We start from the raw sequence: 24509 nt of genomic DNA on the forward strand, positions 1-24509 counted from the left end.
CTGTAAAATGGGGATGAAGACTGTGAGCCTCACGTGGGACCACCTGATGACCCTGTGTCTCCCCCAGCACTTAGAACAGTGCTCTGCACATAGTAAGCGCTTAACAAATACCAACATCATCATCATCATTACTTCAATCCCCTCTATGGGGTCCCAGAACCAACCTACCCCTCTGAGCTCCTGAAATCTGCCTGCAGTTGATCTGAACATGCTTCTATGGAGGATCCTCTCAGTGGCCCCCAGGCCAGACTGGCTGAAAACCAAGGAGTCCAGAGAGAGCCATGCCAGCCTCACTGCAAGGAGCTGGGGGTGGGAGAAGCGGGGGTAGGGGAGGTGTTCGGGGTGTTCTGCTGGCTGGCTCTGTGAAGGGCATCCATTCTTGGAAGTCTTTCTTCCTCTCTCTCTCTCTCTCTCTCTCTCTCTCTCTCTCTCTCTCTCTCACACACACACACACACATACACACAAAACCCGCCCATCACCCATCCTCATTTGCAGAGAAATCCAGGGGACTGAGGGAACATGAATTCCCCCATTTCTCCCAGGGTCTCCTTGGAATGAAAAGATGGTACCACATTTGTGTGAGAAAATTAGGTCAGCAACACTCTCAGTACCAACTTTGTACACTGGATACCCACCCTCACCCTCATTTCAAGTATCATGATTGGAGGTCCATCCAGGGCCCTAGAAACCCCCTCTAGCAACAACCTCTGGTCGCCACTAGCCACTCAGCCAGGGCTACTGAGATGCTGGTTGTCTCAGCAACGAGAAATAACTCATCCACCTGCCGCCTGTTTGGGGGAGGAGGTGCAGAGGGTAGGCTGCTCTGTGTGGAGTTAGCAATCACAGATTCCAGCTTCGGGGTCCACTCTGGGGAGTTGCCATGTCTAAATGAGATTGAGTCATGGTGAAATTGTCTGTAATCTTTTCTGACTGGGGGAGGGGGCAGAATGAGCCACATTTATAAGTCCCATTGACTTTCTGGGAAGCTCAGACAAGCTTTCTCCCCTTCACTACTCCTGGGGGTGGGGGGAGGGGTGGGAGCTCAGCTCTGGGGGAAGCATGGGGGAGAATCAAGAGAGAGACACTCAGAGATCCAAAGGCCTCACTGTCTACATGCCCCTCACCCCAATCCCATATCCCAGGAAATAATCATCTAAAGCTTGATAGAGGAAAAACTTCAATATCCAGGTCACTGTCAGGTAAGAACCATTACCCCACCTCAGTGAACTAGCAGGGGTGCAGAAGGATGGGGAAAGAAAGTGCTGAATGTCCCCACCCATACTGAACCCTACAGTATGTGCTTTGGGGTAAGAGTTCCATTCCTCACCTAATTCTGATTCCAGCCTCCTGCCAGCTTCACCAGCAATGTGCATTCATCTCGAGGCAACATCTGCAAGAACAGAAGTGAAATCCCAGGGAAGGCTTTAGAAAACAGTAAGTGTATTCTGCTCCCAGGAAGTAGGAGAGGGTTAGAGTAAAAAGTTCCTGAATTCTATCCCAAAGCCAAAACCCTCTCTGTAGCCCCACAGTAAGGGACACTATTGAAGTAAAAAAATGACATCCTGTCTCTGTTCTCCCTCCTCATTCTGTTTCCCCCCCACACACACCCTAGGAAATTAGGCCACTGAAGCAGGTCAGCTACCAGTCCCTTCTTCGAGGAATGTTGAGCTCCATCAGTGAAGGTCTTCTCAGATGTGACACTATTTCAAGCTGAGGTCCTCATTCCCAGCTCCTGGGCTGGGCCGGAGAACTGGGGAATTCTAGGGGCTTCCTTCTTCCTACAGGATATCAGGGAGGGGCCCAGGGGAAAAGACTGAAAGCTGCAGAAGCTCTCTCCCTTACTTCTCCTCGCTCTTCCGCCACTACAGCCCAGCCCACGCACTTCACTCCTCTAACAGTAACCTACATATTGTGCCTCAATCTCGTCTCACTCACCGTGGACCTTTTGCCCACATCCTTTGGGCCCGGAATATCCTCTCTCTTCATATCCGACAGACCGCCACTCTCCCCATCTTCGAAGCCCTCCACTACCCTACCAAAATCATATCTCCTCCCTGACTAATCTCTTATCTTCCCACTCTATTCTCCTTCCCTTCTGCATCACCTTTGCATTGGGTCTGTGTTCTCTAAACACTTAGGTACTCAGCCCACCCCACCCACAAAGCACTTATGTACATACTTTTATACTACCTGTGAATTATTTTAGTGTCTGTCTCCCACACTACATTGTAAGCTTCTTGAGGGCAGGGATCCTGTCTACCAACTTTATGGCCTTGAACTCTCCCAAGTGCTAAGTGCAAAGCACTTAATGCTACTGCTGTCCCTGTCCCTTAGCAGTAAGTCACCCCAGTCTCACCCAAGAGGCCAGCTTGATGACACTTCTATTCATGGGTAGCCATCCCTTTCCTCCCATGGAAATAAGTCAGCAGCAGAGTGTTTTTCTGTTACTGTAGGTAACGTGACCTCAAACGGAAAAAGGAGTCAGGTTCAAAAGAGGGGGGACTATAGGCTCCAGGTCTTGCGAGATCCCATTAGGGCTATAAAATGAAAAGTGGAAGACCAGGGTGGAAAGAAGAGGCCAGATGAAAAGCCAGAAATGCAAATAAGATGTAACAGGGTGTAAGATAAAAATGGGTGGCAGACCAGCTGTTGGGGAAAAGATACCAATCAGCTGAATAAAAGTCAGTGAGTTAGGAGGCGTGGATGGACGAATGCCCCACTAGCCTCTAACTGAAACCCACTGAGACGATGGGAGTTCCACAGGGAGGATAAAGGATCGGGGTGGCTCCATGGCGGGAGGGCTATCTGACCACCCTTTAGGCTATAAAGAACAGAATAACTCCCTGGTATCAAGTCTGCTTCCCAGTGGGTTAACTAATAATAATAATTGTGGTATTTGTTAAGCACTTACTATGTGACAGGCATTGTTCTAAGTGCTGGGATGGATACAAGCAAATTGGGTTGGACACATTACAATCCCAGTCCCACATGGGGCTCACAGTCTTAATCCCAATTTTACGAATGAGGTAAGAGAGACAGAAAACTGAAGTGGCTTCCCCAAGGTCACACAACAGATACTTGGTGGAGTCAGGATTAGACCCCAGATTCTTAAGTGGTGGACGGAGTAACAATAAAGGTTATTCTTGAACCAACCATGGGACCCTGGTTCCCCGCTACAGAAGGGAGCATTAAAGGAGCTCTCAGCCACTGGGGATAGCTTTTCCTGTAACATTTTCCTTGGGGTCTAGTGACTTCCTAACATCCATTTTAATCTGAATGAGCATGACAGCTAATGGTCATCAATGAAACAGAAGCCACTTCAAGCACAGATAGTCCTGGCTCCAAGCATGCGCCTTGGATCTGCAGTTGGACCTTTTAGGACCTCAGTCATTATATGAATTCCCAAACGTGCATTTGGAGTGAACAACAGAGGACTTGTCCCACCATCTTCTGTGACAAGTGATGGAGCCAAAATGGCACTTTTCAGCCAAATTTCACCTTGTAAAAGGGACCCCAGGAGATGGGAAAACACAAAACACAAGTGACTTCTCAAAAGACACATCCTTTAAATCCTGGAACAAGAAAGCAACTGGTTATAACAAACCAGCATCCATTGGCGAGCCTACCAGTGCTTCTGAGCAACCCAGCCATAACAAACCTCCTGTGGGTCCAGTGAAAGGCTCCAAACAAATGATGTGGGCTTCCACCCTCCATTGGGGTCACAGGGTACAAAACAGCTGCACAGTATCAAACCCTCTTATCCGGTTGCGCCCTGCCCTTGTGACCACCCCCCACATCCCGGCTCAATACTTTCCAGCTCCAAGTTGGTCTTCCAAAGGGCAACCAAACTGCCTGCTGCCCACTGTAGGCGTTCCTCTTCCCAGAGGAACAAAGGAGATTTACTTCATTCTAGAGAGAGTGGATCACCCACTAAGGCCAATCTGACCAACAAAAGTTACCAGGGCAGAGTGAGAATACCAATCAGAGCCAGCTTAATGCTTTCTCGGCCTGGAGCCTGCATTGAGAGTACCCTCACGCTGTTCACGGTAACGTGCACTCCGCCAGTGCATGCTGTAGTAGAATTTGTACCAGGGAACTGGCTGGCATGCAAATGCGTGGAACCGAAAGTGATCCATCCGGTGCTGGAGACTGAGCTGTGGAGGAAGAAGAGATGGAGGGTCCTTCCTGGCAAATCTTCCTGGTGCTAACTTTCCTCTGGTGCTATCCTTCTCACTGTGCCTCGTTCTCGCCTGTCCCACTGCTGACCCCTGGTCCATGTCCTACCTCTGACCTGAAATGCCCTCCCTCCTCAAATCCGCCCATCACCCTTCCCTCCCCAAAGCCCTACTGAAGACTCACCTCCTCCAAGAGGCCTTCCTAGACTAAGCCTCCCTTTTCCCCAGCTCCACCTCCGCCCCCATTGCCCCGAATCACTCCCTTTGCTCTATCCCCCTCCCCACCCCACAGCACTTGTGTAATAATAATGAAGTTGGTATTTGCTAAGTACTTACTATGTGCAGAGTACTGTGCTAAGTGCAGGGGTAGATACAGGGTAATCAGGTTGTCCCACGTGAGGCTCACAGTTAATCTCCATTTTACAGATGAGGAACCCAGGCACAGAGAAGTGAAGTGACTTGCCCACAGTCACACAGCTGACAAGTGGCAGAGCTATGTATAAATGTACATATCTATAATTCTAATTATATTAATGCCTGCTTACTTGTTTTGATGTGTATATATATCTAGAATTCTACTTATTTATATTGATGCTATTGAGGCCTGTTTACTTGTTTTGATGTCTGTCTCCCCCCTTCTAGACTATGAGACTAATGTGGGCAGGGATTGTCTCTGTTGCTAAATTGTACTTTCCAAGTGCTTAGGACAGTGCTCTGCACACATTAAGCACTCAATAAATGTGATTGAATGAATGAATGAATGAATGAATGAATGAATGAATGAATGAATGAATGAATGAATGAAACCAGTGAAGTTCCTTAAGGGCAGAGATTGGCAGCCAGGCTGAGGGTAGGAGTGAGAAGCAGAGTGGCTCAGTGGCAAGAGCTTGGGCTTGGGAATCAGAGGTCATGAGTTCTAATCCCGGCTCCATTAGTTGTCAGCTGTGTGACCTTGGGCAAGTCACTTCACTTCGAGAAGCAGCGTGGCTCACTGGAAAGAGCCCGGGCTTTGGAGTCAGAGGTCATGGGTTCAAATCCCAGCTCTGCCACTTGTCAGCTGTGTGACTTTGGGCAAGTCATTTAACTTCTCGGTGCCTCAGTTACCTCATCTGTAAAATGGGGATTAAGACTGTGAGCCCCACGTGGGACAACCTGATTCCCCTGTGTCTACCCCAGCGCTTAGAACAGTGCTCGGTACATAGTAAGCACTTAACAAATACCAACATTATTATTCTCCGGGCCTCAGTTCCCTCATCTGTAAAATGGGGATGAAGACTGTGAGCCCTACTTGGGACAACCTGATGACCTTGTATCTACCCCAGCACTTAGAACAGTGCTTGGCACATAGTAAACACTTAACAACTACCAACTCACCACTTGGGAGCTTTGTGGGCATGGACAACAAGCAGGGAGCTGCCTGTGTTGAAAGTTGCTCCTGCCATTGGTCTTCTCAATCAATCAATGGTATTTGGGTATTTGTTCATTCATTCATTCAATAGTATTTATTGAGCGCTTACTATGTGCAGAGCACTGTACTAAGCACTTGGAATGTACAAATCGGTAACAGATACGGTCCCTGCCCTTTGACGGGCTTACAGTCTAATCAGGGGAGACAGACAAGAACAATAGCAATAAATAGAATCGAGGGGATGAACATCTCATTAAAACAATAGCAAATAAATAGAATCAAGGTGATGTACATCTCAGTAACAAAATAAATAGGGTAATGAAAATATATACAGTTGAGCGGACGAGTACAGTGCTGTGGGGAGGGGAAGGGAGAGGGAGAGGAGCAGAGGGAAAGTGGGGAAAAGAGGGCTTACCTGAGGGGAGGTGAAGGGGGGCTAGAGGGGGAGCAGAGGGAAAAGGGGGAGCTCAGTCTGGGAAGGCCTCTTGGAGGAGGTGAGCTCTAAATAGGGTTTTGAAGAGGGGAAGAGAATTAGTTTGGCGGAGGTGAGGAGGGAGGGCATTCCAGGACCGCAGGAGGACGTGGCCCAGGGGTGGACGGCAGGAGAGGCGAGAATGGGGGACGGTGAGGAGGTGGGTGGCAGAGGAGCGGAGCGTGCGGGGTGGGCAGTAGAAAGAGAGAAGGGAGGAGAGGTAGGAGGGAGTGCTTACTGTGTGCAGAGCACTGGACTATGAGCTTGGGTGAGTGCAGTACAGCTGAGTTGGTAGTCATGATCCCTGCTCTCAAGGACCTTGCAAAATGGAATTTATTAAGCACTTTCTGGATGCAAAGCACAGGACTAAGCACTGGGAAGAGTACAATACAATCGATTTGGAAGTTGTGATCCCTACCCCTCAGGGAGTTCACAATCTATTTACTCACCCCCCAGTCCCTGCCCGAGTCTATTGTGGCAGAGCTGAATTGGGACAGCAGACGTGGAGTTCAGGGGAGGGGCTGGGCAGATACCACATGAGGCTGAGGGGTTCCAGCACAGTCCTGCTCAGCAGCAATAAGGTTAACTTGGTGATATCTAAAATGTCCATTCAGCAATCTCATTTGAATTTCTTCCACGCCTAGTTCAGAACCCACTTGAATTGTGAGCCCCTTGTGGGACGGGGACTGTGTCTCAACTATTTATCCCCACCACGTAGCACATTGTTCAGGATACAGTAAGTCCATAATAAATACTATAATCAATCAATCAATCAATCACTGGCAATCATTGAGTACCTACTGTGTGCAGAGTATTGTACTAAGCCCTTGGGAAAATACAATAGCATTAGTAGATGTGACCCCAGTCAATCAGTCAACCAATCGATCAATGGTATTTACTGAGCCCTAATGGGGGGTGGAAAAGACAAAGTTCTGCCAGCTGGTGGTCACATCCAGTTGGCGAGATGGAATGTCCCACCTGATCCAGTCGGCAGGCCTCGGGGACATGAATAATAATAATAATAATAATGTTGGTATTTGTTAAGCGCTTACTATGTGCCGAGCACTGTTCTAAGCGCTGGGGTAGACATAGGGGAATCAGGTTGTCCCACGTGGGGCTCACAGTCTTAATCCCCATTTTACAGATGAGGGAACTGAGGCACAGAGAAGTTAAGTGACTTGCCCACAGTCACACAGCCGACAAGTGGCAGAGCTGGGATTCGAACTCATGAGCCCTGACTCCAAAGCCTGTGCTCTTTCCACTGAGCCACGCTGCTTCTCTAAGACAACATGAAGCACAACAAGGTCTTCGTGGCCTGGCTGTAGTCATGGAAACAGTCGGACAATCCCTTCTCCTGAAAGAACTTTGTCAGTGGATACAGTGTCCTTCTTCTTTCTGGCCCTGGGAAACTGCCAGGAGCCCTCTTTTCTTCTTCTTCCACTCCACTGACTTGCTTCCCTCATTCATCCTCCCTCCCAGCCCCACAGCGCATGTGTATATATCTGTAATTTATTTATTTATTTATGTATAATAATATCTGTCTCCCCCTCTAGACTGTGAGCTGGTTGTAGGCAAGGAATGTGTCTGTTGGTTGTTGTATTGTACTCTCCCAAGCACTTAGTACAGTGCTTTGCACACAGTAAGCACTCAATAAATACGATTGAATGAATGAATTTATTGAACATTTATTGTGTGCAGAGTACTAAGTGCTTGGGAGAGTACTATATAATAGTTGCGGTATTTGTTAAGCACTTACTATGTGCCAGGCATTGTTCTAAGTACCGGGTAGAGACAAGCAAATCAGGTTGGACACAGTCCCCGTCCCTCATGGGGCTCACAGCCTTAATTGCCATTTTACAGTTGAGGTAACTGAAGCACAGAGAAGTGAAGTGACTTGTGCAAGGTTACACAGCAGACAAGTGACAGAGCTGGGATTAGAATCCAGGTCCTTCTGACACCCAGGCCCGTGCTGTATCCACTAGGCCATGCTGCTTCTCTGAAAGTTGGGGCAGACATAGTCCCTGCCCTCAAGGAGCTTAGTGTCTAATGGGGGAGATAGACTCTGAAGGAAATTACAGATAGGAGAAAGCAATAAAGATACATACATAAGTGTTATGGAGGGGAGTGAGTACCCAAGCGCTTAGGTGATTTGAAAGTAACGAAGTGACCGTTGAGGGAGATAGAGGTTGGGGATTGAGAAAGTACTTAGGGAAGGCCATCATTTTTCTGTTGGGCAACCTTGGGCAAGTCACTTAATTTCTCTGGGCTTCAGTTTCCTCATCTGTAACATGGAGATTCAATACCTGTTCTCCCTCCCCTTAGATTGTGAGCTCCACGTGGGACAGGAACTGTGTCCAACCAGCATTTCCTGTAACTAATCCAATGCTTCACTACAATGCTTGGCACATAGAAAGCACCCAACAAGTACTACAGTTATTATAATTATTTTGGGGAGAGCTGTGGCCTGGAGGACACAAAGGAAGAGGGAGCTCTGAGCAGGAGGGAGGGTGTGAGAAAGAGGTCAGCCATGGAAGAGATATGATCATAGCACAGTGAGTAGGTCAGCTTGAGAGGAACGAAATGTGCGAGCTGGGGTTCAGTGGAAGAGGAGAGTGGAAATTATTAAGTATTCAATCCATACTGATGCTACTGATGCTAATGCAGTCAGGCGCTATTTGGACAAGGGCCCAGCCGCACTGTGCCAAAGTAAAGGATGCAGCTGGAATGGGTCTCCAAGAAGGATCGAGACCTGGGTTCTAGAAATAGAAGAAAAGAAGGTCCTCTTCCTTTTCCGGGGCATCTTGGGCAAATCCCACCCCATCTCTCGGCCTACCATCCATTTAGAACACGTGGGGAACAGAAGGGATGCTAACGCCACCACCTCGCACCAAGGCAGCTGAGCAGACTGGACCAGAAGTAAACCTTGCCTTCCCTAAATAACTTTAAAAATGTTCCAAGATTCTGGGATTCTCCTTGGGTGGGCTGGGGAGGAAGGGGTTGGAGAGAGAGTAAATTAGCCTCTACTAGCAGGGGTTGGAATGCAGTTGGAAACCCTCATCTGGTGATTGAATTTGGAAACAAAAAGTTAATAGCAACAGACCAGTGTTAAATTCTCTCAATAAAGGGCCAGTTCTAAGCACTCATCCCACACGGTGTTGGCTCTCTCCCTTCCCTTCACCTCAGGTTAATTAACTTCAGATTATGTTCCCTTTTCTTGTTCCAATCCATCAATCAGTCAACCAATCAATCAGCATTCCCTGAGCACTTACTTTGTGCAGAGCACTGTATTAAGCACATGGCAGAGTACAAAGCATTTCCAACACCAATGCCTACTCCATCTAAACAAGAAGAAAGTGAGAGTGTCTCCCAGTGGAGTTTTGACACATATTATGCCTGCATCACACAATTCAAAAAGATAAAATGTTTAATAAGGTCTCAGCGGTCCAGACCCGACCAGTCCCATAATACAACTCCCAAGGGGAGTAACAAGTTTCACCATTAAACCAGTCCAAAAGCCCGAGGCATTTTCACCATCCTTTTCTCTCTCCTCCATTATGTGCCTAGTTAAAAATGGAAGCAAAGCAAAATCCCCACAACAGTTGCTCTTTAATCTTGTGAAGCGTATTAAAAGAGAGGGGAGGAAAGAGATAATCTGCCAAAGCAGGCAGAGACAATTGCCAGGACCAATCAACTCATGTCTTTGCCCGGGCTCTCCGGGGACTGAGCAATATGCTATGAGAGGTAATTCAGGAGAGGTGTGGGGAAATGGAGAAGAGGGGACGAGAGGCTGGCTTCGTGCCAGATCGTTTAAGTCAAGCCAGACTCAGACCATTAGTGAATGAATTGCTCTGGAATACAAAGGTCTCTTAGCTGAGGGCAGCAGCCTCTTGCTTTCCCGGGCGTAAGTCCAAGGTGAAGGGGGGCATTCGGGAGGTGGACAGAGGCAGATAGACATCTAGGGAACACACCTTCCAGGGTATAGATGAAAAAATTGAGCTGATTTTAGCAAAGAGCACTGCCAACAGACTGGAAAGGAGTGATGTGGTTCATATGCTATGCTGAGCATGAAATCCTAGGGAGGGCTAGAAATTGGGGGGCTGCGGTCTGATCGGGGCAGTTTCTCCAGAAATTCCATATTTGGTCACCCACCTAGTGCAAGGCTTTGTGGAATTAGATCTGAAATCAAAGCATGAAGCGATTTTTAGGGTACTGCCTGCTTAGTGGAGGGCTGAAAAGGATCAAAGGAATAGCTTTCAAGAATTTGGATTATGTCCCTCCTCCTAGAATCTCCCAGCTTGTTTTATAGCTTGATTTTGCTTCCTTTTGCCTTGGCTTGGCTTTTTGTTTCTGTTTTTCTTTGGCTTCCCCAATGACTTTAGCAAGATAGGATGTCAGGGCCACACTGAACAATGCCCAGAAAATGGGGAGGGCACACCAGCATCTTCTGCTGAGGAATGTCTCAGAGATTTCAGTTCCGTGGCTACAGACTGCACCCCTTGCCCCTGCCAGTCTTCCCACAGTGTGTGTGGTCAGCCTCGTTGGGGGGCCGGCCAGGAGAGTGCGGATGGTTCAGTGCCGCCCATCAGCACAACTGTAGTACCAACTGAAGCGCGTGGCCTGTTGGCGATTGGATATCCTCCCATTCCCCTCGCCTCCTTCAACTGCCCCCAATCCTAATGCCCCATGTTGGTATCTTAATAATAACTGTGGCATCTGTTAAGCACCTACCATGTGCCAAGCACCATACTAAGCACTGGGGTAGATACACGATAATCAAGTTGGACACAGTTCCTGACCCACACAGGGGCTTCACAGTCTAAGTAGGAGGGAGAAGAGATATTTAAGCCCCATGTTCCAGATGAAGAAACTGAAACCAGAGAAGTGACTTGACCAAGGTCACACAGCAGGCAAACGGTGGAGCTGAGATTAGAATCCAGGCCCTCTGACTCCTGGGCTGGTGCTCTTTCCACTAGGCTACTCTCTGACTCAGGCCACACTGCTCTTCTTGTTGATGAGGAGGCAATAGTGCCATTTGGCAGTGCCCCTGGGATCTGAGCAGCTCAACTAAGAGATGCACCGCTCTCACCCCAGGCAAAGGGGCTACAGAGGGAGCCCTGTCTTATTTTAGGGGCACAGTGTGAAGGGGAGTCTGTCTTTCCAAGCACTCACCCCCATGGCTGGGGTTCCACCATCAGTGGCAACTCCTTCAAAAACAGCTATATTGGGAGTTCCTTGGTTTTTGTTCAAATTTAAACTTGAATAACTTCTGATGCTCTTTTAATAAAAAGGATTTTTAAATGGCAGTTAAAAGCATAATTCATAAAGTTTTACTGCAGTATAGATTTAGTCCTTCTCTGCTGTTATTGACTTCAGTTCAGTTCATCATAGCACAAAATTAACCTTCTCTTCTCCCACTGCCATATTTGTCAAAGACCTGAAATAAAAATATGGGATTGAAAGTCTATTGCCTGTGAATGATTCCAAAAATGATTTTTTAAATATGCTTTTAAATGCATTTAAACATTTCTTTTTGTCAGGTACATATCAGAAGTGGTTAAAATTTGAAGTTTCCAAAAGACCATTGTACACATACACAAAAACACAAACACACACACATATATACACACACACACACACACACTCCATAATCACTGGTGTCAGTGGCCAAAGGGCTTCCAAGGGGCCCTGACCTGACTCCATTCCTTCGTACCTTGTCAAAATGCCTGCCTGCTCCCTTCTTTCCTCCCTGACCACCATTTCCAACTGTTCACTCTCCAGTGGCTTCTTCCCCATCATTTTCAAACACACTGATGTCTCCCCACCCTAAAAAAATCCTCCCTTGACTCCATGTCTCCCTCCAGCTATTGTCCCACTTCCTTCCTACCATTCTTCTCCAAATGCCTTGAGCGAGTTTTGTCTACATCTGCTGCCTCCACTTCTTCTCCTACAATTATCTCCTTGACCCCCCTCCAATCTGGCTTCCAGCCCCTTCGCTCCATCGAAACCCCCCTCTCAAAGGTCACCAATGATCTTTTTGCCAGATCCAATGGCCCCTACTCCATCCTAATCCTCCTCAACCTCTTGGCTGCCTTTGACATTGTGGACCACCCGCTCCTCCTGGCAACATTATCCAACCTTCGCTTCACTGACACGGTCCTCTCCTGGTTCTCCTCTTATCTCTCTGGTTGCTCATTCTCAGCCTCTTTCGCGGGTTCCTTCTCTGCCTCTCATCCGTCAACTGTGGGAGTCCTTCAAAGCTCAGTCCTGCATCCCCTTCTATTCTCCATCTACACCCACTCCCTTGGAGAACCCATTCACTCCCACTGCTACAATCACCATCTGTATGTGGAAGACTACCAAATATACATCTCAGCCCTGATCTCTCTCTTATTTCTACTTGGTTATCCCACTGACACCTCAAACTAAACATGTCCCAAGTAGAACTCCTCATCTTCCCACCCAAACCCTACCTTTCCCTTGTCTTTCCCATCACTGTAGCTACAGCACTACCATCTTCCCTGTCTCACGAGCCCAAAACCTGGACCTTATCCTCGACTCATCTCTCTCATTCAACCCACATGTTCAAACTGTCACCAAATCCTGTCAGTTCAACCTTCACAACATCACTAAAATCCACCCTGTCTTCTCCATCCAAACAGCTAACGTGTTAATCCAAGCACTTGACTGTAAATTCATTATGGGCAGAATTAGATGTTTCTGGTAATTCTGTTGCTTAGTACTCTCCCAAGTGCTTAGTACAGTGCTCTGCACATAGTAAGTGCTCCATAAATATGATTGTGTGATTGATTGATTGTCTTATCTCACCTTGATTACTGCATCAGCCTCCTTGCTGACCTCCCTTCCTCCTATCTCTCCCCACACCAATCCATACTTCACTCCGCTGCCTGGATCATTTTTCTACAAAACTGTCCATTCCACGTTTCCCCACTCTTCAAGAACCTCCAGTGGTTGCCCATCCACCTCTGCAACAAAGAGAAATACCTCATCATGGCACTAAATCACCTTGCCCCACCATTTTACCCCCATGATTTCCCACTGCAACCCAGCCTGTACACTTTGCTCATCTAATGCAAACCTATTCACTGTACTTCATTTGTGTCTATCTCACCTCTGACCCCTCACCCACATCCTGCCTCTGGCCTGGAATGACCTCCCTCATCATACCCAACAGGCAATCACCCTCAGCGTGGCTCAGTGGAAAGAGCACGGGCTTTGGAGTCAGAGTTCATGGGTTTGAATCCCGGCTCGGCCACTTGTCAGCTGTGTGACTTTGGGCAAGTCACTTAACTTCTCTGTGCCTCAGTTACCTCATCTGTAAAATGGGGATTAAGACTGTGAGCCCCAAGTGGGACAACCTGATTCCCCTGTGTCTACCCCAGCGCTTAGAACAGTGCTCGGCACATAGTAAGCGCTTAACAAATACCAACATCATCATCATCTTCAAACCCTTATTAAAACCACATCTCCTCCAAGAGGTCTTCCCCAAATAAACCCTCATTCCCTCTTCTCCCACTCCCTTCTGTGTCACTGTGGCACTTGGATTTGCACCCTTTTTTCACCCCCAACTCAATCTCACTGCATTTATGTACATATCTGTCATTTATTCATTCATATTAATGTTTGTCTCCCGCTCTAGGCTGTAAGCTCATTGTGGGCAGATAACATGTCTGCCAACTCAATTATATTGTACTCTTCCAAACCTTTTAGTACAGTGCTCTGCACACAGTAAACACTCAATAAATATTACTGATTGATTGATTGATTGACCCTGAGGTGCCATTCACCTCAAGATCTTAATCTTGTCTATCTCACTACTGGTCCCACCTCTGGCCTGCAACTCCCTCCCCCTTCATATCCAACAGACCATCACTCTCCCCACACTCAAAGCTTTATTACAATCACATCCCCTCCAAGAGGCCTTGCCCAACCAAGCCCTCATTTTCCTTACTCATTTCCACTTCTGTGTCACTCTTGTATTTGCTCTCCTTATTCATCCCTCCCACTCAGCCCCACAGCACTTACGTACGTATCTGCAATGTATTTACTTACATTATTGTCTGTCTCCCCCTCTTTGCTCCTCATGGGCTGGGAACATGTCTACCAATTCTGTTGTATAGCTCTGCTCATGGTAAGCAGCCAATAAATACGATTGATTGATTGATTGATTGATTAAATGAAATCCAAGGGTTCTTGATTCTGAGCTCCGAGCTCCAACATTGATCCCCTATGATAATTTGTTTTGCTTGATTTCGTTTTCCCAGTACAAGCAGGTTGCTGGGCTACACTATCACCCATTGGTCCCTACTTAGTGGTTTAAAAAGCTCCACAACATCGTACAGTAAACAACATTGGATTTGCTGTGGACTCCTGCCTTGTTGCTCTTCCTCACTGTCAGTGCCAATTCCATGAACAGCATTGCAAGCTATGAGTTACTTCCGTTCTGCCTACCCAGAAACTTCTCTCTTCCCTCCCATTCCTTCCCTATGCCTTGTCCCCTTTCCCCATTGTTAAACTGCTTCTACCTTGGGAAATGATGAGTAGGGTACCAGTGAGGATGATAGTAATAACATTCTTTTGGATTTCCATAGCACCCATCTTCCAAAGGAATCAAAGTGCTTTCCCATCTGTTCGTGCATGTTGTCCTCCCAACCACCTGGAAGATAAGGGAGGGCCAGTGTCATTCTCAACATTTCAGAGAAGGGGAAATTGAGGGCCAGAGAAATCAAAGAACTTCCCCAAAATGACTCAGGGGTAGGAGCTGCCATGAAAGCTCGAATTTGAGTGTGCTCAGCCCTGGGCCCCTAGCCTTAAGAAGCCCCAGATCCTGCAATAATGATGAATTCTTCCCAGGATTTGAAGACTAATTTCCAGGACCCAGGGAGAAGAGTCTGACATACCCAAAATCAGAGCTTGAAAATGACAGTCTCCAGAGGATCACTAAAACACTGGATAGCATGCTCTGGCAGACTTTTGCATTAATTCACTTGGGCCTTTGTTTTGCTCAGGTGATACAGAAAAGGCTATAGGATCCCTCCAGTACACCAGGAAGCTCTTCTTAGACATAGAACTGCAGAGTAAAGTTGGTTACATTAGCGTGGCTCAGTGGAAAGAGCGCGGGCTTGGGAGTCAGAGGTGTGGGTTCGAATTCAGGCTCTGCTACTTGTCTGCTCTGTGACCCTGGGCAAGTCACTTAACTTCTCTGTGCCTCAGTTACCTCATCTGTAAAATGGGGATTAAGACTGATTAGTTTGTATCTACCCCAACGCTTAGAACAGTGCTTGGTGCATAGTAAGCGCTTAACAAATACCACAATTATTATTATTATTAACTGCATTTTTTGCTTCTCCCAAATGAACTAGCAGAAACTTCCTTTCAATTCTTCTGTCTCCAGTCTATTGCTCACACCCTTCTCCCTCCTCATTCAAATCTAACAAACCTCCATCCTCCTCCCTCAAAGCCTCCTAAAAGAGTTCACCTTCTCCAAGAGCCCCCCTGTGAATGATCCCCCATTTCCTGGTCATGTCATCCCATCAGCCACTTTAGCCCTCATTTGTTTATTAGTTCATCTATTTCACTGCTTACTTATGTCTTTATTATTTGTGCTTTATTCTATTTATTATATGCCCTTATTCTTTAACATATTGCATATTTCACAATTTCAGTTTGCTTCTTTGCCTCATTAGATGATAAATTATTCAAGGGAAAGGGTGGTGCCTTTATCTTTTTCTGTATGTCCCCCAAGTACCTAATATAGTGCTCTGCACAAAGTAGTGTACTCAATAAATACTTGTGATGATGATAATGAAGTTGATGATGTTGATGATGATAACTTCTCTCCACACAGGGAAGACTGAAAGAGGTTTTTTTTAAAAACTCTAAAGTCTTCCATAACTCAGTGGTTCAATTGTTGTTGATGATGATAACTGGAATTTGTTAAGCACTTACTCTGTGCCAAGCACTGTACTAAGCACTGGGGTAGTTACAAAATCACTAGATCAGATACAGTCCCTATCCCACAGAGGGCTGGCAGTCTAAATAGAAGGTTAGAACAGATATTTAAGATCCATTTTACAAATGAGGAAACTGAGGCACAGAGAAGTTAAATGACTTGCCTAAGGTCACACAGCAGGCAAGTGGATGAGCCATTTGATGACAACAGTGATGACTTCTCTCCATGCAGGTGGGAGCGAAAGAGCTCATATTGCTCCAATGTCCTTCATAAGTCAATGGTTTCCATCAGTGAGCTCAGGCAGAGCTCCTGTCCTTTTTTAATGCAGTATCCCCCAGTCCAAAACTGGGCCAGGTCACTGGGAGGAGGGAGACCTGGATCAGGCCCTTTGGTGGTAGATGAACCTCAGCTCTTCTTTTTACTCCTTAGTTTGGGAGGAAAGGAGATACTCCAATTATATCTGCCTGTCAGGGAGCCACACATTCTGATTATACCTTCATGAAATTGTTTTTCATGTTCCATTCTTTTGAGAGGTCCCTCTGTTCTCCCTCTGCCTCAATGATTTCCAAGTTAAATTCTAATCTGGGTTCAAACAATTTCACAGCACTGTCTCTGATGAAAACCAATAAAATGAAAAATGGAAATGGCCCAAACAAAAGAAACACCACCGACCCCAAGAGAGACCAACCTCAACCTCCTGATGATATTTGAGCATTGCTTTCTTCTGCCTGCTTCTCACTCTAGAACTTCCTCCAGGATCTGTAGCAACAAACACAAGTTATTTCTTTTAGTTTCCAAAACTTGAGGCCTAAGTTATCTTTGAATGACCCCAACTGAAGCATCTAGATTCTCCACTCTTTTCCCCCTGAATCCTCCTCCTCTTCCTCTTGTCTCTTTCAGTAACCAAACTCTGGCCCCTTAGCAAAATAGCCTGTCAACTGCAATTAGAATATAGCTCAGGCAGTGCCTGAAGTTGTGCAGCTCAAGGCCCCCCGGCAGCCCAAGGGTCCCCTGGGGCATACCAAATGAGGGGCTAGGACAGACGTGGAGCCAACAATCAAGCCCTCTGATGCCATACAGGTCCTCACCCCTGAATTTTCCACAGACCTTCCCTTTAAGACCACCACTCTTTGTAGCTAGCCTTCCCCTTCATCCATGGCAGCAAGATCTTTCCCTTCCGGTTCCCGGAGAAGCCAAGTGTACAGTCCCCCTTCCCTTCTCCCATATCAGCAGTAAAGAAGGAGCATCTGACCTCAAACTGTCAGCCTGGATTAGAGCCCAGAGGCATCCTCTTCTCTGAGAGTCATCAAAAATCGGAGGGTTGGAGCTTGCCACATGGGGAATATCCAGGACAGAGTCCAGCCAGGGTTGTTGCACTCAAATGTCTAGCAGGGCCGGTGTCCCTGGACTCAATGCCCTACCTGAGGCCCAGAAGTGGCAGGAGAGACCAACGGAGGGAATTAGGAAAGAAGGCAGCCTGACCTAGTGGATAGAACACATGCCTCGGAGTCAGAAGGAACTGGGTTCTAATCCCTGCTCTGCCACTTCTCTGCTATGTGACCTTGGGCAATTCATTTAACATCTCTGTTCCTCAGTTACCTCATTTGTAAAATGGGGATCAAGACTGAGTGCTCCATCTGGGACAGGGACTGTGCCCAACTTGATTAGCTTGTATCTATCATAGCGCTTAGTACAGTGCCTGGCACATAATTAAGCACTTAACAAATATCATAGAAAAGGCAGAGCAGGTGACTCTATGTAATGTGCCTCCCCCTTTCTCTGGCCTGGACCCCTGGCCCGAGCCCTGGGTCAGCTCTCCCTGTTTCTCACTGGACAGCAAGCCTCACTCGGTTGTTGCCCCTACCAATTCAGCCCAGAGAGAGCAGAGACCAGCATCTCCTCCAAGTAGTTTCTTCTCTTCATTTCCCAGATCCTGGGAATGTAGCCCTAAATAAGTGGAATGCCCAATGACCCAGGAAGACAGCATTTTTTACTGCCCCATTCGCTCTGCCCTGCTGACGATAGGATGACCCTGAGTCTCCCTGGAGATTTCTCATCTAAACTGTGAGCTCGTTGTGGGCAGGGAATGTGTCTGTTTATTGTTATATTGTACTCTCCTAAGCGCTTAGCACAAAACTTTGCAAACAGTAAGTGTTCAATAAATACAATTGAATGAATGGTGTACTCTTCTAAGCACGTAGTACAGTGTTCCGCACACAGTAAGTGCTCAATAAGTATGATTGACTGACTGACTGACCTGAGGTAAAGCCCTCAAAATGGAGGTGCAGGGCCCGGTCAGTAGTCTCACCTTGGTACCAGGATTCCCCTACCATTCAGATTCCTCCACCTAGGAAATTCCACCTTCTCGAGAGGGAGTTGGATCCAGTGACCCTTCCAAGGAGGGAACCTTTCAGAAGGGAAAATACATTAGCGTGGCCTAGTGGCAAGAACACTGGCTTGGGAGTCAGAGGACGTGGGTTCTAATCCCGGCTCCGCCACTCGTCTGCTGTGTGACCTTGGGGAAGCCACTTCACTTCTCTCTGCCTCAGTTACCCCATCTGTAAAATGGGGATGAAGACTGTGATCCCCATGTGGGACAACCTTGTACCTACCCCAGCTCTTAGAACAGAGCTTGGCAGATAGTAAGTGCTCAACAAATGCCATAATTATTATCATTATTATTATCCAGTTAGCCTTCCAAAACTCTAGAGCATGTCTGCTCTCTGGAGAAATCTGAAAGACGTCAATTAGCCGCCTGACTTAGCTGCCACAACTAATGACTGACTTGCTAGATGGTGACCGCGGGGCTGGGGGTGGGGAGAGAAGAAGGGTGCGGGGAGTTAGAGGCTGTAAGTACAGCCACCTCCCTCTGATCCACCACGGAACCCTCCTTGGTTTCTGCCCATGTTCAAGTCAGGATTGAAGCAAGGGAGAGAGATGGGGCTGTGCAATGAAGTGGTCAGCTGCCTGTGGCTAAATGGTTCTGTGGGAGTTGGGCTGAGATTAATCTTGACCCCAGAAGAGCTTTCTGACCATAGAGTAGGCCTAAGGGAACTCCCCTCAATGCCAGGAGTCTTCATATGTCCGGACTGGTGCATCAGACACACAGGAAGTCATGGGCCTAGCAACTTCCAAGGATCAGTAGGAAGTGCTGCCTTGGTGAAAGCCAACCTCTCAGCTCGCAACCCACAAGAAGGCAACCCCTAAAGTGAAAACAAAACCCATTCAACCCTTCTGACCCCAAAGGGAATATTTATCTTTATTGTGGAGGGAAGTCAGAATAAGCAATCCCCAGGTGTAATGAAGCTGATCACCGCTGAGAAACACCAGCAGAATGGAAGAGACCAACTTGACACGTCTCCAACCAAAACGGAGGGGGTCCTTGAGAGGAATGGTTTCTCCCACATCGTGAGACAGAATCAACAGCAGTGGCCACGGTAGCAGATCAGAGGACAGACAGATCCCCCTTCATATATCTGAAGCGAGAAAAGCCTTTTATGTGGACTTTTCAGGTATAGCCACACCCACCTTCAAATATGAAGGGCATAGGACCCCTTCCCCCCACCCTCTGTTCCCTTCTGTTCCCTTCTGTTTGCTGCTGAGAAGCAACGTGGCTCAGTGGAAAGAGCTTGGGCTTGGGAGTCAGCGGTCATGGGTTCGAATCCCGGCTCTGCCTCTTGTCAGCTGTGTGACTGTGGGCAAGTCACAACTTCTCTGTGCCTCAGTTACCTCATCTGTAATATTGGGATTAAGACTGTGAGCCTCATGAGGGACAACCTGATTACCCTGTATCTACCCCAGCGCTTAGGACAGTGCTCTGCACATAGTAAGCACTTAACAAATACCAACATTATTATTCCTTTCCTTTCACACACACACACAAAGACACACACAAACAAACACCATTTATTGAGGGCAGCACTAATTTACATGCCTTAGATTTTCATGACTTTCTGACAGTTTGTTAAAGAGTAATCAGCCCCAGATACAAGGTACTTCCATCCAACAAGGAATCCAGTGGACAAACATGCCTACAGAGTTGTGTACAATCTTTGCCATACAAACCCACATACACTGAACAACACCCAGACATAGCACACCCACTGTCATTCCCACAGCCTCAGATCATATGTTGACTCCTCTTCCTCCCCCTTCCACCCAACTTTAATTCAACTAGACTGTGGCCTGGACCTATAGTGATTTTTTTTCTAAACCCTACCAGTCTGAAATCTTCATTAATTATGAATTTTGCATAGCAACGGTTACCAAGCAAAGCATCCTCTGAAATGGATTCTCAAAGAACTTTACACCTCAGCTTCAATTAGTCAAGGAAGAAGCAGACACATCTGTGGCTCACTGTGCATCTTCACAATTCTTCTGAGCTTTGGCTGTCCGGGTACAAGAAATACACCAACAGAGATCAAGGGCCAGTGGGGCAAGGTTTGTTGATTCTTTTCACGGGTGTGAGATGCTCACAGAAGACAAAGCTGAAGGGGAGTTCCCTTGGGGTCCAGGACCTCCCCTCCCATCACTGACTCATTACGTGGGTCCCCAGAGGCTAGGAGTGTGGACGATGCACGGTATGCTATCCCAACTGCAAACAACTCAAGTTCAAATTTTTCTGATCTGAGAAAAATTTCCAGGGAAATCATCAATGGTGATAATGTTAAGATGGAAAGTTCTTCCTCTCAGCCCTCCATGTCCCACGAGGAAGAACAACAGAAACCACCTTTCCAGAAAATACCAGGAAAACCCTTACCTATTTTGGAAGAAGAATGCTGAAGGAAAGGGAGGGGTTCACATCCATTAAGGTCTCTAGGTGGAGCTTGGAACAGTCACCTCCTGGGAGACGACTGATGGGCTAGGAGCCTGATGTAAGCCCATCACACGTGAGGAGTAGGGGAAGAACAAGCAAGGAAGGGGAAGACGGTTTGGAAAACGCAGTGAGGGAAGAAGGAAGAAGAGAGCAAGAACAGGTTGTGCAAAAAGAAAGGATCAAAGGTGTTCTTGGAACTGGTGGGGGTTTTTATCTGCCTCCTCGGTGAAAGCCCCAGGAGAAAAAAGAGACTGAGATGGGAAGGGAAAGGGGGGAGGATGTAGGAAGAGCCTTTGTGGGGAAGAGGAAGGATCAATCAGCTACGATCATCATCAAAATAAGACATATGGGTGATAAAAGTAAATACCCACAGAGAGACTGTGTGGTGGAAACATTAATAATTCATTCATTGGGGGTGGTGCCCAGGGACGGATAGCTTTGCTGGGATTCAAATCCCAGGCAGGAAAGAATTTGATATGAGCTTTCGGGAATGGAACAAGCTTGTGAAATAAATGTGTGGAGAAGAAGACTCACAGATACTGTAAGGAATTCAAAGTAATTTGGTTAGGCAAACCTGAGGTTAAGATTGTGGGGATCCTATCTAGGGATGAAATGGCAGTGGCAGAGGGTATTGTGGGATGGTTGAATTGGCTGCCTCACCCTTTCACGCAGTTTGCCTTTAGACCTTTGGCCCAGAACAAGCAAGAAGCCGGGATCCCTCTGGGTGGCAATGTAAAGACAAAAATAGGCAGAGAAGGATGAGGTGGAATATCTTGAAATAAGCCCCCAAGCTGGGTGCAAACTGGAGCAAAAATAACCAACAGCAAGAGCACAGTGAAAAGCGGGAAAAACCAATGTAAGCAGGAAGAAGGTCCAGAAGACCAGAAAGGAGTTTGGTGGAGCTCTGAAAGAGGCAAGGTTAGATAGACATAGTCCACCTGCAGGAAACCAGACTATACACGGAAAGGGGAGAATGGGGGTTCAGTGTCAGAAGAGAATGCATCTTAGTGTATTTTTGCTCTATAAGGGATGAAAGTTCAGATGCATGGCATGGTGGATAGAGCACAGGCCTGGGAGTCAGAAGGTCATGGGTTCTAATACTGCCTCCACCACTTGTCTGCTGTGTGGCTCTGGGCTAGTCGCTTCACTTCTCTGTGCCTCAGTTACCTCATCTGTAAAATGGGGATTGAGACTGTGGGCCCCACATGGGAAAGGGGTTGTGTCCAACTCGATATGTCTGTATCCACCCCGGTGCTTAGTGCAGTGGCTGTCACATAGTAAGCGCTTAACAAACACCATCATCATCATCATCACTATTACTACTAATAATAATAATAATAATTGTGGCATTTGTAAGCACTTATGTGCCAAACACTATGTTAAGTGCCGGAGTACACACAGAGCAATCAGATTGGGCACAGTCCCTGTCAGTGAAAGTAGGGAGCAAAAGAGGTATTTAATCCCCATTTCACAGAAGAGGAAACTGATGCCCAGAGAAGATAAGCAACTTGTCCAAAGTCACACAGCAGGCAACTAAGTGGTGGAGCCTCGTAACATATATATACATATATGTGAGATCTTGAAATTCCATTAATCAATCAATCAGTTGGATTTATTGAACACATTGTGTGCAGAGCACTGTACTAAGCACTTGGGAGAGTACAATATAACACATTACCTGCCCACAATGAATCCACAGTCTAGAGGGGGAAACAGACACTAATATAAATAAATCAAAGATATGTACATAAGTGCTGTGGGGCTGAGGGAGGGGTGAATAAAGGGAGCAAATCAGGGTGATGCAGAAGGGAGTGGGAAAAGAGGAAATGAGGGCTTAGTCAGGGAAGGACTCCTTGGGTCCTTGAGAGTGACGATCTTCCCTCTGGAAGACTGCCTAATCCTGGATATTAGATGAGGAGAAATGACTAGAAAAAAGCAGAAACAAAAGAGCTATCCATAGAGCCGGTTTCTCTCCTTAATACTACAAGAAAAACCCTGTTGGAAGGAGAAAATCACTATTAATAACAAAGGCAGAGAGGACCAGAATGCCCCCAAAACCCATCCATGGCACAGTATTTAGGTTTGTAGTGGAAGAAAGGAGAGAGGAAAGATTTCAACATCACAACGCATGGCTATGCTTGAGAGCCGGGAGAGAGGGTAAGGTTAAAGCATTAAGATCTCCTCCCAAGCAGAGATCTAAAATTGAGGGATGCAGTCTAATGCAAATCGACTTTTCAGGCCATGCACTATTAAACGGGGCCCTTAGCTTTGAAAAGGTAGCAAAGGAGTAGGTGTGTGGAGAGTTAGTCCATTTTGTTTAGAAGAGGAAGAGATTAAGGCAATACTAAGGCAGGTAAGAGATCTGAGCACTGCCCTCTTGTCAGGTTCCTTGTGATTGGTGGGCAAGGCTGAGTGAAGAATAAAGAAAATCAAGAGTAAGAACAGTGCAAGCCAATTTAGGGAAAAGAATCAATACCTGAAATTGAGGAGATGTGTACAGGAAAAGATAGACAGGCTGAATAGAGGGTAGGAGAAATCATACCGATAACAGAAATTAGAGAACCAACGGAAGCTATAGCAAATTGAGAAGAAGGGGAAGGGCAGGCATGAAATCCAACTTAATCTGTACGCAGCCCACAAGGAGGCAGAGGAAAGGGAAAGTTGTCATGGCTTGAAGGATAAAAATGGACAAGTCAAGATGGGATCACATGGAGGTCTGGGAGAGAATAGCAATCGCAAACTCAGAAAATACATTTCTTCCTTCACTAAGGGAAGAACACAAAACCGAATGCAATGCTTGTTATAGGATCCACACCTGGATTCTGCTTCTGGCAGTGGCAAAAAGATGCTGAATGGGATCCGGGGGCCTCCTCGACAGCCTTCCTCATGGTTGGGGATGGATCGCCAAACCGCCTTAACATTCCCCTCGCGTCCCTAATTTGCTATCCTGTGATCCATCCTGGTCTGCTTGTCCATGATCTTATCTCAGGCCTAGAGATATTTGGGGACTGTGGGAATGAATTCCAAGCCAGGGAAGGGAACTGTGAGGGAGTGCCTGAGGGTTGCGATAGGGGAAGGAAGACCTGTTGGGGCTAATGCCATCTGTGATGAAGTTTTCTGACTAAAGAACCATCTAGGTTATCTAGCACGGTGGACAGGCCCAGCAGGAATCTTGAAAACTAAGCTGGCTAATCTAGGAGGGGAAGACCCCAGCCATCTACTAGGCTCACTTTGGCTCTTCCCCTCTCAGGATCGCACCTGGAGAATTTCCAGTACTCTACTAGTTTCGGCTATGGGACAGAGAGTCAAGCAGAGGCCTACTCATCCCATTCCTAGCTTGGGCAGTGGCTAGCGAGTGGAAGGCAATCTGCTACAAGTCAAAACTCACCTTTGCTGGGCAGCAGCGGCATGGGAGAGAGTTGAGGGCGGAGACTCAAGTTTACTGCACAGAAGAAGGCAATGAATGGTAAACCACTTCTGTATTTTTACCAGGAAAACTCTATGGATCCACTACCAGAATAATTGCGGAGGGTGGGGCGTTCTGGGAGAGATGTGTCTATGGAGTCGCTGTGGGTTGGAAACATCTCAACAGCATAAAAGACAAGACTTCAGTTGCAAATCGAACCCGCGCACAATGTGCAACACTCCCGACTCCAATGACTCACTG

At 47.0% G+C, this 24509-nt stretch overlaps 1 non-coding gene across 1 annotated transcript; it reads left to right on the top strand.

Moving 5' to 3' along the window:
• Positions 1 to 24082: 24082 nt before the first annotated feature.
• LOC114807227 lies at positions 24083 to 24220 on the top strand. Its single transcript, XR_003755279.1, has one exon. It is a non-coding gene; the product is annotated as a small nucleolar RNA SNORA7 (small nucleolar RNA).
• Positions 24221 to 24509: the final 289 nt, after the last annotated feature.

The sequence above is a fragment of the Ornithorhynchus anatinus genome, chromosome X1, assembly GCF_004115215.2.
Source record: "Ornithorhynchus anatinus isolate Pmale09 chromosome X1, mOrnAna1.pri.v4, whole genome shotgun sequence".
Lineage (NCBI taxonomy): Eukaryota > Metazoa > Chordata > Mammalia > Monotremata > Ornithorhynchidae > Ornithorhynchus > Ornithorhynchus anatinus.